General features: G+C 40.5%; 1 long non-coding RNA gene across 1 annotated transcript in view; it reads left to right on the top strand.

Moving 5' to 3' along the window:
- Positions 1 to 15,899, top strand: part of LOC112987615 (uncharacterized) — a 701,714-nt gene extending 685,815 nt beyond the window's left edge. Inside the window, exons 10-12 of the long non-coding RNA XR_010391477.1 lie at positions 3,910 to 3,987; positions 8,659 to 8,765; positions 13,047 to 15,899. This is a non-coding gene — a long non-coding RNA (uncharacterized LOC112987615). The remainder of the gene's footprint in view (positions 1 to 3,909; positions 3,988 to 8,658; positions 8,766 to 13,046) is intronic.
- Positions 15,900 to 17,845: the final 1,946 nt, after the last annotated feature.

Raw genomic sequence — 17,845 nt, 5'->3', positions numbered from 1 at the left:
CCATGAACTTCCAGGGTTGCTACATCAACCTCCACAGGGCTAAAGGGAGACACCTCAGGCCCAAATATGAAGATGAATTTAAAGCCAAAGTTCCTTGAACAGCTTTGATATAACCTCAAGACCAGTTTTATCTTAACTAAAAGCATACATTGAAGGTTACAGAAGACTCTGTGGTCCATATAGATTAAGATGTTCCGAACAACAGACAAAGAAACGCAGATGTTCTGCAATTAGTCGTATAGGCATCCTGCTCAATAAGGGTTCCTAACAGCTTTCTGTCTCAGCTTTGCTCTTCCTGGGCACAAGATGAGTCATGCTAAAGGCACCGTGTTCATCAGCCTTGGTGTCATTCCATATACAGTAGGTAAGATGGGTTTTTTTGGAAGAAAAAAAGAAAAAAAAACCCTGGGAAGGTTGGTTACATTTCTTAACCACTTACATTTGAGGAGAGAACTGAGTGGATTTTGTATCGCGGCAGAGAGATGCTGCTTCCTGCAAACAGCCTTTTGTTGTCGCGCCTTCTTTCCCTCCTCCGCTTTCTCCTACTGCTCTTCGCCCCTACTAGAGTGTTGTCTCTTGCTAACAGTGGTACTGTTTTAAATCAGCTCTGCTCTTCCAATGCTTTTTTTTTCCCTCAAGTAACAACTCTTTAATCATACTGTAATAATTACAGTGATGTTTTCCCTCAGCCCTATAGGCATTATTTTGAGAGCAGGCACTGGCTTGGCACTGACATTGTGGATATGTGTGATTTTGGCAAGGAAAAAACTTCAAATATTTCTCCTCTCTATTTGCTTTATTTCCTGTAAATCTCTACGCCTCATTTCTGTTTTTCTAATCTGAGGTCACATTTCCGCACATACATTAGGTTACAACAGCATGTACATGGCAAAATCAGAATGTTTTCTGTTGCCCTAAGCAGGGTAGCCATGTCTCCATATCCCATTGCAGATGCACACAAGTGACATACCTGGGTTTTTGGTTCCTCTCGCTCCCCTGAGAAGGAAGAGACATTGGGGGAGAGGATGGGACCAGGACTAGCTGCTATGTGTATTTCTTCCAAGTGACCTTGGTCCCCAAACCACCATTTACACAGTGTAGCAGCCCCTACCAGTGCTGGACCTGGACTGCTTCAGGGAAGGAAGCCATCTCCTGAACCAGCAGTTCCTGTTCCAGGAGAGGCTGGGGCCACCTTCTAATTAAAGCAGTGCTTGCTTTACTTCACTAGGCTAGCAAGCTTGCCTAGTACTGGGGATCAAATCCAGACCTTATACAAGGAATGTCTCCAGGACAGCATTGTCAGACTTTATTTTGTATCATATCAGGCTTCAAGTATTATATAGTGCTGCCATGCCACAATATTTTTAGTGTCCTAGAGACTGGAAACAAAAAAATATTTTGCCTCTTGGCTTAAGGATTTGTCCATATTTGTTCCAGTCTAATTTAACTCTAGATGGATTCAGTGCTTCCAGTTTCTAGACTCAGCTTAACTTTGGGACATATTCATATTCTGAAATATCTGTTTACTTCAAATATTGTGCTTTAACAAAACACTCATTGCTGGTAATAACTGAATAGCTGCTTTCTTGTAACACCCACTAAAAGATATGGCAGGAAAAAGAGGACAGATTCATAGAGGGCTTTTTTTTTTTTTAACATGGCTAAAAATTAGAGTTTTAAAAGTTTACTGGAATTTTACATGACAATCTTTGTAAGAGTAACCAAGTTTGAAGTAGGAAAAAGTCCAGTTGCAGGTAATTCATATTATCAGGAAATGCAAGCCACATTACAATGTTGTACAACAGGCTTTTTTTAAAACCCTTAGGTAGAGACTTAAAAGTCAAGTTTCAGGAGCTGTTAGTCTTATGGAAACTCCAAAAATTAACAGCTTTTTCATACAGTTAACACAATTGTCCTCTGGCAGGAATAGACAGCCACTGTTTGAGGAAGGAGGGGATGATGGTGACAGTACATAAATCTGTTTTTACCCAGATTACCGAAATACCATCACTGGAGATTTCTGCCCTCCTCTCTTTTGATGTGGGACCATATCAGTTCAACTGCTGCCATGCATAAAGAACAAGAAGATTTCAAACATAGCTAGTGATGAGTTAATAAACTACCCTAGATATCTCTACCTAACAATTGGATTAGCTGCAATAGGTAATGTGAAGACAGTGAAATTGCCTTGGGTATAAATTTAGCCCTGTTTTTAAAGTGGTTGGAACTTTCTTCTTGATTTCCCTTGATGGTGGCACAAAGAGTAAAAGTGATAACTTACAGGACTCATAGGTGACTCTCCAAAGTCAATACAAGCTTTGATTTGGAACAGGAGGAGGTCCACAAATACATGGAGTGTCAGCTGGCCTCTAATGAAAACCTGCTGACTGAAATCAGCTACAGGTTTGATTCTTGGTCTGTCTGTGCTCAGAAAAGGCTACTGCATAATTGCCCTTTATGCAAATCATCTATCAGCCAGTTTTTGGTATCTCTAGACCTGATATTGAATGACCTGTGGTTAGACTGCTGTACGTCATGGTAGAATTCGTTTATAGTAGTCTTGAAGTAAAAGATGGCTCTTCTTCACATCAGTGTTCCTCATCATGTCACATAGAGAAATTGTTTAAAAAAACCCCCATAAATAACCTACACCTTATGATGCTCAGTGAGGATCATGATTCTCATTTTGCAACATTTATGCTTAAACTTCTATGGGCCACAGATTGGTTTTCCAAACCAAGTTTGTTGATTCAGTGTTTGCAGTGGACATTCATATCAGGAGGTCTGCTCGTGCTGCTAGCATTCCTGTGCCTCCCAGCAAACAATACACATGCTGAACTTCAAGTGACCCAGTTGTCTTTGCTAATCGCTGGCTGATTACTAGCTAATCAGTGTCTTGTTTAGAGCAACGACGCCAAAACCACTCTCTGGTATGCTGCACTTGGAAAGTGGGATGCATTTTTGGTCATCGTCATTACTGGGCTCTGATTGCACTAGAGGTGGACGATGAAATACAGGCTTGTCCCATGTGGGGCCCCACAGCTGTAGGTAACTCATGGGTGTTGTTTTGAGTATAGACTTCCACAATCCTTTGTTCTGTAATGCTGTACAATGCAGAAAGCAGCTTGTAACCATTTGCAAGTGAGGGTGCTGGCCTTAGCATCTTTACACAGCTGTAGAGGAACTGAGGTTGGAGACTAGAAAAGAAAGCACATTCTGGAGCCAGTATGATAAAATTTTAGTCTCTTACAGTGCCATCAGTCCAATGGAGTCCCACTGAAGTCTGTGGTCTTGGTTCATTCTTATGGTAGAGTTAAATTCAGCCTGGGGTCTGAAAGGAAGGAGTAAAAAGAAGTCAGGATTCCCAGATCTCATGCCTTCTGCACGACTGGTTCACACCCCTTGCAGGACTGTTCAGGGGTCCTTCTTTCCAAACAGTTTGCTGGAAGGACAGCAACATCTGATAACAGGAGAGGTGAAGGAATCCACATCTGTCTTTCTGCAAATAAGTGACCTCATAGATGTTCGGAAAAAAGAACATTATTTAAATGTGAGTTTATATTTTTGTTATGGGATATTTGTGCAGTCAAGAGATAGGAGTTACAAACCCTCTTGTGATAGCTGCTCCGATGCGAGACAATGGACAAGTCCTTTTGGCAGTGTGCTGTATGCTTCAGCAAACAAAATGTGCCTCTTAAAAGCTAACATTGTCCTTGTCCTTGGACAGTAGTACAGCCAATGGTTTGGCCTTTTTGCCAGCATTATTAAAAAGTTAGTGAGCTGTATAGGGTTAAAGTTCACTCTTGAGATTTTTCAAGATTGACTTTCTGGTCAAACTCATCTTGCTGTCAAATGAGTACCTATAGCTTTAAAACCGGAAACAGAGCCATTTTTTTGTGTTTTACACAGTTTCTTCTGGTGAGGTGCTCACTCACGGCATGGCCCTTCCCACAGAGCTTTGCTGGTCTAAGAAGTCCTATGCTGACGGTAAGAACCAATGAACTTGTGCAAACCTACTAGTTTCTACTTTTGAAATCTTAAAGCAGGCAGTGCTCTATTTTGCTGTTGATGAGTTATGACCTAGTGTATATTTTTAAAGAGTCTGATTTTTTTTAAATATATTGTTTTTTGTATTTTCCCTTCATTCGTTCATTTCCTAATGCAGCCACAAGAATAATCAGCTCTGAAGAGCAGAATATTTTGTTCTACAATACCCCCAGGCTAGCTAATCTGTGTCATTCATACATTAACTTTTAACTTCTTTAAGTCTACACTGAAAGGCTTCTGATCACAGGTGAAAATGAGTTTAATGTATCACTTTATTAAAAACACTCTACCTTCAGATCTTACTAGCAGTTGCAGTTCATTCGAGGTGGAAGACAGGAACAGCAATATCAGAAATGAGGCTCACTAGCAAAGCTATCATATGTGAATAAAGCTAGCAACCTTCATTTCGTTTTCCTTCACCAGTAAGTGTGGAAGTGAGCTGTTTTTTACGGGTGTGCATCTGAGTAAAAGGATATGCCTGCTGGTTTAAAACAACAGTTAACAGAGGGTGAAAACACCATGGTCTCTCCGTCTTAAGACTTCTAAGCTATGGATTTCCATGGACCACAGGGAGTGGAAGCATGGGACTGACACCAAAATTTTCCAGACTTCTAGACCAGCTGACATTCTGATTGGGCTGTCAGCTATAAACTTGGATACGTGTCCATTCACACATATCATAAACAGAGAGTATAAAATAGCAGAGCTGAACTTTGTTTAAAAAACTTGCAATTAGAAATATGCCAGGACTTCACAATAAAAGGCAAAATGTATTGAAATTTATGGGGTTTAAAATTTCCTCACAAAGTTAAAAGTAGGCTTGTGTTTGTTTTTTTGCCTGACCTTACTCACCTTTGCCAGCGAGGAGGAGCCAATTTATAAAGGAAGTTGGCCTTTCCTAAAGGCAGATTTGAAACTTAGTGCATGATGTTAGAATTTCCTAGTATTTTGGTATGCCAAGAAGAGCTCTTTCCATTAGTTTGCCCAGAAAAACACAGCATTCAAGGTACATAGCCTTCAAAATGTTGTGAGAATTCAGCAACAAAAATATTTGCAACATTTAGCCCCCGATGTTAAAGTGAATGTTGCTCAGGGAATAGAGGTCTCCGCTTGGGAGCAGGAAGACCAAGATGTTCAGATCCCTCATGTTTCCCTTGGACCATCCTATGGCACCCAAAGAAACCCTTTGCCTTTCTTTATCTTTTTAAAGTGGAAGATCCCAGACTGCTTTTTACTCTGTTTATTTTTATGGTATCTTGCATATTATAGCCCCATGTACTGCTATATTTTATATATATTTAATACTATTCAAGCAATATTTTGCAATCTTACTTCTGAACAGAAGAAAACTGGACTGGAAGGATCATGCTTTGAACAGAAACCTACTTTTTTTTTCAGTCATCTGAGAAGCACTGGGAGATACGTAACTGTTTCCCTTTTTCTCATAATGCTTTTTTTCTTAGACTATTGTTAGGTTTTTAGTCTTGCTTCTTGTCCTTTCCAGAAGGCTTAACATAATGTTTGCAGTCCACTTTGAATCCTTTCCTATTGGTAGATGAACCTCCTTCCTTCTCTGGAGTTAGAAACAGTTTTTCTCCCTGGTACTGGCAATTCATCTATTCACTTCATCTTAAATCTCTTGCAATGCCGAGCAGATTGATAGTGCTGGGTGACACATGTGCTTTTTTAAACAACTGTTGTCTTTATTCTTCTGGCAGCAAATGCCATTGCTGTCAAGTAAAGTAAAATTGACTCCCACAGGAAAGCTTAAAGAGTCAGATATGCCACTGCAAATTCTGGCATACGCTCTTTGGAAACCTTTTTCTTCTTGTTTGGTAGAACATGTGCTCAGTCCCTGAACACACTGCTCAGAAGCTGTTACAAAATACAGAAGACAATAAACACTAAGCAAGTTAAAATTTTATCTGCTTTGAGAGATAGGAGTCTGAATGTCTAAGACACAAGAATTCATTTGACAAGAACAAGAGATCTCCTAGCAGTGTTGTAAATGAAAAGCTGTTAGGCAGGCAGTACCTTCCCCAATGTCATGTTTTTCTTAGAACTGGGGCATACATTACACACAAATTTGAGATTATCTCTAACAATTATCTAAAATTAACTGTGGTTTTCTAATGAAAAACATTAAGAGGAGGATCTGATAAGAAGTGGGCCTATTTATAATACTTGCTACAAGGAAAAAAGGTTTGCTGCTCTGGGTGAAACCAAGACGCGCCATGTGTCAGAGTATAAAAGAACATTGGCTTCCTTTCCTTTACTTATTAGTAGCAGTGCTGGGAGCTTATCGTATCTATCAGTGGTTAACAGAAGAGAGCCAACGTGAAAAAGCAGCGTTCCCATTTCTGCGTGTCTCAGTGCTGTATCGGTTTCTCTCTAAACATCTCTGCTCTTACAGGGCCTGTGCACACTGCGCAACGCGATACGCTGCAAAGACCCCACGCCAACTCTACGCTGTCCTGGCACCTCTCTTAGCACGGGAGGGTACTTGGGCAGCCAAAACAAGTTCACAGCTGTTTGGTGCCGCACCTGAGCATATCCCATGTGCATCTCAATTTTGAGCAGCCTGGGGCTGCTCCAGCTGTGCTCCACCAAGCAGTGTGGGCATCTCGTGGGAATGCCCTTATCTCGTGGCCACTGGCTCTGTCCATACAGCGTGTCTGAAGGGATGGACCTCAAAAGTGAATGACATGAGCTCCTGTGGAGCCATGGAGCCGTGTTTGTCTGTAACACTGTATTTATTTGTGTGTGACTTGGCCCAGGAGTCCTACTTGAGACTGATGCCAAGGGACTCCAAACTAAATGTGGTGCCCACCTGAATGTCGTGTCCATCTGCTCCCGATTGTGGACAGCTGGTCCAGAGTAATCTGAGCATGTGGAAACTATGAGGGAGATTTTAAGAAAAAAGGTCACGTAATCTCAAGACTAGCCCCTCTGGTCCAGCAAGCTGAATCATTCCAGCGCAGAATGTTGGGGGAGAAGCAAAAATTGGCATTATAAAAATTTTGTTTCCCTTAGTCCTAACACCAGGTGGGATCCAAGCCATTGTGGTTAGAGACTCCTCCGTGCTATATGTAACACGAATTATGGGAGAGGTTTGTCAGCAGAGAGTATCAGTGGAGAGGTGGCTTTTTCCAACTCACGCTCTGTGCTACAGGCCAGGGAAGCAGTTGAAGAAGAGATGCTGTTTTCCTTGGCTTTTTGCACAGCTTGGACAGTACAGAGCTGGATTCAGGGACCCGATTCACAAACAGGGGAGTTACAAAGAGGGAGATTTGAAAACTGTGTTTACTAAACCTGTCTGAAATTTGGCAGTTTCATTCTGTGGGGGCTGCTACATGCACACTTGTGCACATAATTCTTTCACTTATTTTAACTTGAGTTTGAAGGAACCCAAAGACAGCGAGCAAGAATCACAAAAATCGTAATAGGTCACCTAAAATTCCCATGCTGAACAAATTCACATGCTGGTTAAATAAAAATATGTCATGCCACAGTTAGCCTGACTGGCCCAAAAGGTCAGTGGATCTTGACAAACCTTTCAATGAACCTATCGTGGCTTCTAATTTGTAAGAGCCACAGAAACCAGGTGGATTTTGTTGTGAGCCATTTTCTGTAGTTCTGCTTATCAGTCATGTGAGCATGTGTAATTATTTTCACCTCATGTCTGCTAGTGCTGATTTACTTTGCATTTGACTGGCCTTAAAAAAAGAAAATCTTTAATCTAAACCAAACAATCCTTAATGCAACCAAATGTTTGGATGAAGAAAGGGCAAACGTCTGTGTGTTTGTGAAAGCAGCACCAATAAAAATAACATAGACATCATCTAGTTATCGTAATGCCACCAGCCAATGCGGAATAACTGGTTTTAACTTGTGGAGAGGTTTAACTGGTGGAGAGGAGAGGTTTCCAAAATTCAGATACGGCTTCTCCAAAGGGTTTGTAGGTCTGACTGCTTTTTTTGTTTGTTTTTCATTTTTGCAGAACAACTCTTAACTTTTAGAAATTTCCACATGAGAAATGTTTTCTCAGCTGCTAAGGCTAATTAGGAGACACAAGGATTGGGTGTGTTATATTTTCATCTGAATAGGAGTAAAGTTATTTCATGCAATTTTTTACACAACTCTGCTGTGTGATGGGCTGCATACAGAGCAGTTTATTTATACCACTTTATCTCACACCTGTTTGGATACTGACTGTTTTATGGTATTTAAACATACTATTTCTTGCCAATTGCTTTATCTCCACAGTTCCTGCTTTTGCCTCAAATGTTTCTTATTAACTCTAAAAGAAACATCAGTTGCTCCCTGAGCATTATTAGCGAGGACAAAAATAACATAATTGTTAGTTACTTCCAACATGTTATCACTGCAGACCTATAAAGCAGACACTCTTTCAAAATACTATAGGGGCTCTTTTATTCTGTTGAAAATAGATAATACATGTTTTAAGCATTTGTTATTTCACTGGAATTCTGTTTTTTAAATGGAAAAGCCCCTGACTTTAAAAAAAAAAAAAACACACTAAATCTCACTGATATTTGGTGTGTTTTTCTGAGCCATTTGGTCATGCTATGTCTGAACATACCTTTCCAGGTGCCAAAGCCCAGATGTGGAATATGACGCTGGACAAAGACGCATGATGGGGGCACACAGGATTGTTCACGCAGAAAACACATAATCCCTCTGGGATCCCGTCCTCTGTGAGTGTTGCTCTCTAATCTCAGTGTCCTGGCTCTTGGGCAGTAGCTTTTAACTCTGCAAGTAGGAAGGAAATGAGGGCTCTCCCTCTCCACACACCGTCACTGGGTTCAGCTCTTTAGCCCTAGATACCTGCTCTTGCAGGCAGACTGTCCTGACACTGCTCTTCCCGAGATGAAGGCTTCCTGCGGGCCATCCTGATGCCTAACGGCTCAGCCTGCAGCTGGAATTCAGCAGTCACCCCTAAACCCAGAATATCTTTATCGTTAAGTTGACGGACTGATAAATATAAGACATGAGGGAAAGAAGTACTGAAGTATGTGTCCGTGATTGAAAATGTTTGGCTGCTTACCTCGGTGGCTGTGTGCCTAGTGGTAGCCCCGAATTCATTTCGGGTGTCCGGCGACCACGGATGGGCCATGCCACGGCTGCCTCGAGAAAGGGCTTAGCTTTCAAAGCAGACTGCTTCAACCGAGATGCTTTGCCTCGTCCCTCATTTCTGAAGTAGGTTCTTTTATCCATAGCCAGAACACACGCAACCCCCCATCTTTCTTGGGGTGGTGTTTTTACTTGAGGCATTGCTAGAGCCGAGCTTCATGTTCTCCTGCTTTACTGGTGCTGTTAAAAACCTGTCCGACTTGAAGATGCGTGTCTGTGGTATGTTTAGAGCTCTAGCTTATCATCTCTTACTTCTTAATATCAAAACAACACAGTTTTAAACAAACTAAATACCTGGCTATGAAGGTAGCCATACCCGAGTCCTTCAGAACGAAATTTGAGATCTACCAGGCATCACCAATTTGGCAGTTTTACTACGAAACGCAGAATTTCCAAAGGGCAGATTATCTAAAGTGAACTTGCCTTCAGTGATCCTCAAGGGTTGGAGTTTAGGCCCAAAACCACAAGCTAAATAGGGTTGTTTGTTGGCTGGGTATTTTTGTCATTTCCTTTAGGCTTTGCTATAGCAACATGAAACTCAAAAAGCTCAATTTGCATTTGCACTCAGGTGCATTTGCACCCCCCCTTTGTTAAAACAAACAAACAAACAAACAAGCAAACCATTTTTTCCACGCTCATTCCCTGTGAGCCTAATGAGAGGTTTCTTGTGCTGAAACATCTGGTTTTAGTCACTGCTGGTTGTAGGATTCTGGCAATTGCTATGTTCTTCAGACACAGGGAAAGTGGTGTTAATCCTGGGCCTGGGGAACTAGCACAATTCCAGCCAAAATAGCTCTTGTGACTATAATCATTCATTGCTATTAGATATTTTATGGTACATCACAAAATGGATTCTTTTTTATACTAGGACTTCTTAAACTACCGGAGTGAGACTTTTGTGTAAGTGAGAAGTAGGTTCAAAACCTGTGCAAATTAGCTAGAAGGAGATGTGTGACTGATGAATCACATATGAACCAACAGCACTTGATTTCATTAGCTTTATTAATTTCCATAATACACAGCACGTAACAGGATCTTCATCTTCACGGAAAAGTTTCAGAAGATTTGTAGAGGAGAAGCTAAAAATTAACTTGATTTGGATCAAAAATGTTCTAAGCTACTTGCATAACACCGTAAAGAATGGTGCCTCTGCTCAAAAATCCTAAAAAAAGTTCTCTCATATGCTGCGGGCTAAGGTACTGCTGTTTGTAAGACTAGGTCTTTAGATTGCACTTTAGTCAGGAAATTTTTCCAAGTGCTTCCCAACAATATATCACATTGCTCAGCAATTTAGGACTGACAGAAGACCATGTATACTAATAGCAAGTTAAAGAGGCCACAGGCAGGGACCAGTGATAGAGAACCATCCTCTTTCCATAGTTCAAGTTAAAATCTGTTTTCTCACACTTTCATAATGTTTTAATATATTTTTCTTTCTTGAATTTGTTAACATTAGGGAAGAATGAGCTAAGCTAGATTTTGAAATCTGAACTCTCATTTTTTTGGTTCTAAGTCATTTCCAAGCCTGGAGGAGCACATATGTTCTGCTTCCATTTGTATATACTGTACATATAATCTCATGAAAACAGTGATTCTTAGGAGGTTTTGGCCAGGAGGGTCTGAAATTCCTGCAGATTTCACTGCAGTTGAACACAATCCTTGTCTTAATTAACTCTCTCATTCGAACCTCAAAACCCAGACTAACCCTAAATTGAATCCATCTCCAGGCATGAACATCATTCTCACCACTCTGTATTTTATGCTATATTTATTTTTAACATTGGTTAGAAGCAATCTTGTTTCTTTTGTCTGGACAATTTTGTCCAGTTCTCTAATGTGCACAGTTTGTTCAGCTCCAGATAACAAGAGTTGCTCAACACAGCAAACAATATATAGACACAGGGAAAGACTCTTCAGTGTAAGGGAGTTTGTATATTCTTTACTATCACACTGAAGACATAAATCCTGCCTTAGTATTTTCATCATTCTACACAGTTGCTGGAATTATTTATCTAAAACCACAACTATAGCTCTTGTTTTACTATTTAATGCTTAAAAATCCTTAACAAATGTCAAAGCAGGAACAAATTATGTTTTATCTATTTCAGTGCTAATAATTAAATTGCCTTGTTCTACAGTAAAACAAAAATGAGAAAAAACAAGCACCCATCACAGATGCTCACCAACTGCATGTTTCCATCAGCACACTGCAGAAAGGAAAAGCAGTTAATGCAAACCTGGGTGTAATTATTTACTGGGTGGTTTGCAGAACATCCATGCCCACTCTGTTTGCAAACTAGCCAGGATTTTGACTCACATAAGAGAAACATGTAAAATGCTGGATATCTGTCATATGAACGCTCCAGTGTAAATAAATAAAGCTATGTAGGCTCCCTTAGTTTACGCCACATTGCAACTCTCCTTACACAAGATGTCATGGGCATAGCAAAGCTATCAGCATACCATCCGCACCTCTGATACTTCATTGTCACTTTATCAGAAGTCCTGTTTGTAGACAGATAAGAAAGCCAATATAAAGTCGTCTGTCCAGCTCAAGCAGTAGCAATGACTCTTGTGTCTCCCCTTGCCAGGGAATACCACGGCATACCCTCGCCCTTGGCTAGTGCCACTTGGAGCTGAGCATTTCCATTCAGCCCGCAAAATTCGTTTTGGAAAGGATGGAAGGGCCTCATTCAAAAGCCATTAAGGTCAACGGTGTAAATTGCTGCTGGCCATCGGAGCGTTGTGACGGATCACACCAGCTGAGAAATTGCTCCTGCCTTTCCAAAGCGCTCTGGCTCACATTTTGTTTATAATGTTTCAAAAGCTTCACATATTTTTAGAGTATGTTCCTAAGTTTGGGAGGTGAGTTGCTGGGAATTTGCTCCTAATGTAGGTAACTTAAACCAACTATTCAAATATGTGATTTCTTAAAATACTGCAGAATTTTGACATATTTCAGATCTTTGATGACTGTACTTAAAAGCTGAGTTATATATCCTTCTGTTTCTGTTTATAAACTGAGATTAGGAGGAAAAAACCCAAACCTATATACTTGTTTCTTTAGTTGCTATATCAGTTTTGGTTAATGAAGGAAAATTTGAAATAAATTCATGACTCTCTTTGGTTTTTGAAGGGGGAATTCCTTTGGGAATCATATTTTTCTAAAAGTCTGCTACAGACAGTGTTTGTGCCTCATGTGTTTAATGATAGCTATTGTGATGCTCATAGAAGAACAACTGCAAGCTGTACTGCAGCCTCAAGAAGTTGTACTTTAACACCCTGATGACTATTAATGAAACACTTGGAAAATGATTTACGAAAGCAAGGCATTTCTTTACTTATTAGCTGTGTATTTTTCATTGAGGAATTTTTTTCTTGACCTCCCTGATATTGGGTAAGTCGCTTAATTCTATTGAATACTGTGGAGCTACAGTGGTTTACATCAACTGTGAGGAAAACTTTCTTCAGAAAATAAGCATTAAAATATATTTAAAAGGAATACTTACTAGAAGAGCTTCACCTCCATAAAAGTCTGCTTCTTCCTCCATTATGATTTTAAAACTCCTTAGCAAGAACCAGATTGTAAAGTAAGATTAAAGCACTGCATCAGTTCACGATTGATTGCTTTACAGATGTTTAAAGGAAGTATGTTATCAATAGAGATGATTATCTCAGTCAAAATATTCAGTGAATGCTAATGCTGTTCTTTTCTCATTTAAATATAAAGATCAAGCCAAGACCCTGCTTGCTGGCAGTCAAAAAGCTCACTATCAGCTCAGTTAAACAAGCTATTCCGTGAGTATTTTTTCATACATTTGTTGTTTGCTCATTGTTTCGTGCAGAAATCAGATGGGATTGCATGTTCTGCTCTAAGAGCAGTACTTGGAACGAGATCATTGCAGCCTCACGTGGACCTAAACCTGAAACACCAAAACCTCCGGACAGAGAAGTGATTGAGAATGGCCTTTCCTGAGCTCTTTCAATGGAAGAACCACCAACCTCTTTGATTAACAAAATATTTCTGGCCCAGAGATCTGCTGTTGTTTAGCAGCCTGGACTGAGATAAATAATTGATAAATAAATTGATAAATATTGTATTTAGAAAGTAGATAAATGAAATGTTTCTAAAATGAAAATATTATTGTTCAGTTACCAACATTGTAAGTGACAAGTACCAGCTATGCTTGGTGGCAGCCACGGTCAGCAATCAGAAAGCAGCTACTGATAACATTTGCCATCTTTTACTATTTTTGCCATAATTACACCACTGTGTAAGGTAAATCTGAACTGCAAAACCTAGCTGAACTCATCACATACCTTACTCAGATTTGGGACAAGTCAGTAGGGGTTTATTTCTCTGTTACTTCTCCAGGTTATTTTTCTGACAACTGCTTCAAAACTGAGCTATTTTGAAGGGGACTCAAACTCATCCTGTTTTTGACAGGGAACAATAGAAAGATTTAGAGCATTGTTGGTGGACTGGACCATAAATGTCCCCTCACCCCCTCAGATTTTGTCTCGTGGAGGCTAACATACCAGGAAAATACAGCTATATGGCACCCACGAGGAGTGACGAGGCCAAAAAGAAACGAATGGCCACAATGTTGTACGCCAAATATAAGCACAACCTTGACCTGATGCATCCTGCAGAATATGCTTAGCATTTCAGGCAAGCGGAGGACAAGAGCATTCGGATAATGGCATGTGGGCCTTACAGACCCAGCAATGGGCAAAAGGCATCGCTCATTATTCCCTCAAGGACTCCACATGCCAGTCTATGCAATCTGATTTGCAATCAATTGCAAGTGATTACACATTGTTTATCATCGATTGGCACAAGGAATCCTTGAGAGAATAATGAGCTGCAGCTGATGACAATCAGAGACTACTGTCTCGTTGCAAGTTTGATTGCACATCCTTCCACTGGTGCAATCGAGCACCCACCACCACCGCAAAGCACCACAATAAATAAATAAGTGAAGCGTGGGATCAGAAAGTGAAATGTTAAAACCTCTTTTGAAAAATAAAGCCCGAATGAAAGTTCTTTGATATGATATAGCAAAGTTAATGTCATTGCTTTGGATTAGAAATATGAGAAAAAGATTCCAGTATATTGTCCAGCTTACTTTTTGGCAAATAACATCTGGACACCAAGCTATCATTCCTTTAAATAAGTAGGAGGAAAAAATTTGTACCGAGACATCTGAAAGAAATCTGTTATTTTTAAGTAAAGCATTTAGCCAAGCTAGAGGCCTCGAGAAGAGGCCATTTTGAGAGCTAGTACCTCCTACTTATCCCAAATTCACCTGTTCTTCATAACATGCTCTGTTTCGCTGCCAACAAATGCACAGGCAGGGAAATAAGTCATTATATCATGCTGAAGCCGTGGACATTATCAAATGAATGTGCAGCTCTTTACAATTGAGATACCGAGGCCTAAACGTTGTACAAAACAGTAGTTAAAATCGCAGTAAGCACACCTTGGCCAGGACCCTCAGAAAGGGGAGTCCATCCCAGACTATAGCCTGTGTTTGAAGGATGGTGAGATTAGGGAAAGTCTATTCGCTGTGTGATCTGAGTGGCTTAGACAATGATCGGTGCCTGGGACAAACTACTAGAGCTATAAATTTGCTTGAAAAGTAGCAGCAACTGTAGTCATGTGTTTTACCTGGCTCAGTACCAGTGGAAATGTGATGAAAAATACACAGATTTCTTCATTAGGGATTTCATTTTTGGAAGTTTACATTCATGTTAAGTCTTGAAAACTTTTCTGCGGGTCCCAGTGGTGTCAGCAGGAATTTTGCCATTGGCTTTGCTGGAACCGAGATTTTGCCTTCTGATCTGGAAATCAGCTCCATGCAAATGAAGCAAAATGCTTGTTTGAAGTCTTATGCTTCGTATAGCTGTCACATTGTTCTCACTGCCTCCCTGGTGATCAGCTCGCTGCCACTGACATTTTGGGCTCATTCCCTGCATGCCAGTTTATACGTTCTCCTGGGATCTCAGAGTCCAATATTTAGCATTTCAGACAACACAGATTCCAGTTGGGTTATCCCACTTTGGGTGATTATGTTGAAAAGGTCAGCATACTAGATGGTGCAGAATGGTGCTATATTTGAGGAACTATCAACCAGTGGCAGAACTGGGTGTCTTGAGACCTCAGTAAAGCTGTGGAGGGGCTTGAGATTAAAATGGTTTCTCAGTGGGCCAGAGAAACACCCAAGCCCTCTCCAAGGGACCAGGATTCCCTTAGACCTCCTTGTTTGTGAGTCGCCCCACACCTGCCTTCTTCAGAAACCCTGGGCTCAAAATACAAATCTACCACTATCTTTCCATTTAACCTGGCTCTCTCCACTGTGACACTGGAGTCCAGTTGCCCGGGCAGAACAGGCTCATGTCTGCAGGCTCCCCAACTGAAGCCTGATGTTAAAAAAAAACACCCGCAAAATGCAGTGCTGTCTGACAAATGACACCAAACCTGACTTAGCCCTCTCCTTCACTGCAAAATGTTGAGTAGAGCTGTACTGGCTTGTTAGTACAGAATACAGTGTACTTGGTCTCGAACTGTAAATCAATATCTGTATCTGAAAGGTGACATTTCAACAACTGTGGAATGCTGGAGCCTGTTAGGATCATTTTTTTTTAAGTGTCAGATTATAAACTTCGTAAATAAATGATGAGTGCACCTCTTACAACCCTGCGTGTGTTTGTGTGTGCCTGTGTCAGCACCTTTCTGGATGTAAGCACTGTGACCCTGGAAGAATCGTCTCTACTGGTTTACATACTTTTCTTGTACCGTAAAGTTTTAATTAAGCAGTGAGATACTCTGGCTTTAAATTGTGAGCCATTTAAATGCACTCAAAGCCTGGACCAGTGAGAGGAATCACAGAAACATAGGCTGGAAGAGATCTGAAGGGGTCATCTGGGCCACCCCCTTGCCCCAGGGCAAGACCAGCTACACTTAGGAAATCCCCAGCATATCTTTGTCAAATTTATCCTTTGAACCATCCAAGGATGGAACCTCCACAACCTCCTCGGGCAATCTGTTTCAGTGCTTCTGCTGTCCTTACCATCAAACGGGTTTTTCCTAATACCTAACCTGAATTTTCCTTCCTATAGTTTATGCCATGCTGAAAAATAACAAAGCTGGGAAGAAAAAAATAAATACTGGGAGGAAAGGGATTTCTGATGGAAAAGAGGAGCTGGGTAAGAGAAGAAGGATACTTAACTGGAAGATTGGCTTGGAAGAAAGTGAATGTAAAGAAGAAAGGCGATGCAGAAGAGCACGTGCAGCTCTGTGCAGGGAAGGGGCTAGAAGAAGATATTGTCTGAGGGGGAAGGGAAAGAGTCTCTAAGAGAATTTTCCATTCAGACGTTTCACTTTCCCCATTTATCTTTTTCATAGTGTGTTTCTCTTGCATCTCTCCTCCCCCTGTCTAACTGGGATATAGCTTTTTTCCCTACTTCTCCTATAGGTTTTATTGACCAAAGAATATACTATATTATCGGGAGACAGCATGCCTAGTGAATTTCTGAGGTCAGAAAGTGCAAACTGTGATCATCAGTTAGTGTAGTTGAGTGGATACACAAACAGCTGTACACAGATTTTTGTGTGCAAGAAAAAAGAGATTTTTTTCAGACCTCTGTCTCCCTTTGTGCATATTGATACTTATTTACACCCTGTGGTCGGCTTAAGGAGAGAAATGTTTAACAAATCTTCATATTTTACATAAAAACTGGCTTTTGAAGGGCTTTTCTGCATCACTTTATTAGGCTTCTCAGCACCTCCCTGTGAGATCATTGGTGGTCCTAGCTTGCATGAAATGATAAGAGAAACCCAAGTGGATAGAAAATTAAAAAATGAGAAATACAATCAAAGAGGTAACGCTGCTAAGATTTAGCATTGCCTAAAGTATTCTGGAAACTAAGTGTTAGTGATTTATTATTAGTAGGCTTCTGGTGAAAGACAAAAATAAAGTTTGTTTATGACTTTGACCTCTTAGATGTTGCAGCGTCATTTTAATTTAGTCGTAAGCTAATAATTTACTAATTCCCCATTTCTGAGTAACAGAGAAAGCCTTTGTGAGAACAGCAGCCAATTTTCAGCTCTCCTTGTGTCTTCATCATGGTTAAAGAACCCCTGTTTCTGGAGACCACAAGAAATCTGGCAAGGTGATCGCACACAATAGGGAGGCTGAAGTTATCAATAGAGTAATTTACAATAATTGTATTTGCAAATTGTACATCATTACAATAACAATAAGTGTAAAATCCCCCAAAGATACTTGATGCTCTTGAGTAATTACATGCAATTAATTTGTATCTAATTCCAGATTCTGGCACGCTCTGTTCTAGCCTTTCTCAGAAATACTTGCTGGCAATGAAAAAATAAGATGCTGCCCAGGCCACCTCTGCTGGGAAGTCTTTATATTGTACAAGAAGGGTTCATATTTAGCAAAAAGAAAAATTGAGTCTGCAGGGAAATGTCTGAAGACTCACAGTTGGTCGCATGTACATATGACAACAGTATTTATGCTATTATTCTAGTTCAGGTCTTCAGCTCTACTTCCCCATGTTTCCCACGCTGATGCATGCTGAACTGGGCCACTGCAGGCAGTGTAAACACAACTGTTTTGTGCTG

This window comes from Dromaius novaehollandiae, chromosome 13, assembly GCF_036370855.1.
Source record: "Dromaius novaehollandiae isolate bDroNov1 chromosome 13, bDroNov1.hap1, whole genome shotgun sequence".
Taxonomy (NCBI): Eukaryota; Metazoa; Chordata; class Aves; order Casuariiformes; family Dromaiidae; genus Dromaius; species Dromaius novaehollandiae.
Note: the sequence above shows the minus strand (reverse complement) of the source record. Positions and strands in the feature narration are given on the sequence as shown.